This window comes from Buceros rhinoceros, unplaced genomic scaffold (genome assembly GCF_000710305.1).
Source record: "Buceros rhinoceros silvestris isolate BGI_N320 unplaced genomic scaffold, ASM71030v1 scaffold34949, whole genome shotgun sequence".
NCBI lineage: Eukaryota > Metazoa > Chordata > Aves > Bucerotiformes > Bucerotidae > Buceros > Buceros rhinoceros.
The window spans coordinates 630-1,036 of NW_010431487.1; the positions used below are offsets into that span (position 1 = coordinate 630).

Here is a 407-nt window from a genome sequence, read left to right on the forward strand (position 1 = left end):
AGATCAGCTCCCGGCATGCGGGTCAGCACCCTGCTGCCAGGGCTGAGCGTTAAACCTCAACGGGAGCAGAGAAATAACTGCGGTAGGCAAGCTTTGGACCTGGGAAATGGTGCCTTTAACATCTGCAGGCTGGTGGTGAGGAAGAGGGATGGTTCCCCATCGCTTCCCCTGGGCTTTGCACCCAGCTTTTCCAGCATTCACTCTGCAGACAGACCTCTTGAGGCCTGAAAGCTCGTGCCTTTAATCTCCAAACGGTGTTGAGCTTTGCAGGAAGGATGCTCCTGCCGTGCTGTAGCAGCCTCCAGCTGTCCGGGCTGTGTCCATCCCCTCAAAGGGCCGGTGCTGGTCGTAGCTGGAGCCCAGTAGCAGCTCCTGCCCTCCTAGCCGCTAAGGCAGGGCGCTGCCTC

General features: G+C 59.2%; 1 protein-coding gene across 1 annotated transcript in view; it reads left to right on the top strand.

The window, feature by feature from the left end:
- LOC104499884 (A disintegrin and metalloproteinase with thrombospondin motifs 10-like) overlaps window positions 1-407 on the top strand; it is a gene marked incomplete at both ends in the record, with an annotated part of 12,508 nt that overhangs the window by 566 nt on the left and 11,535 nt on the right. The window lies entirely within an intron of this gene.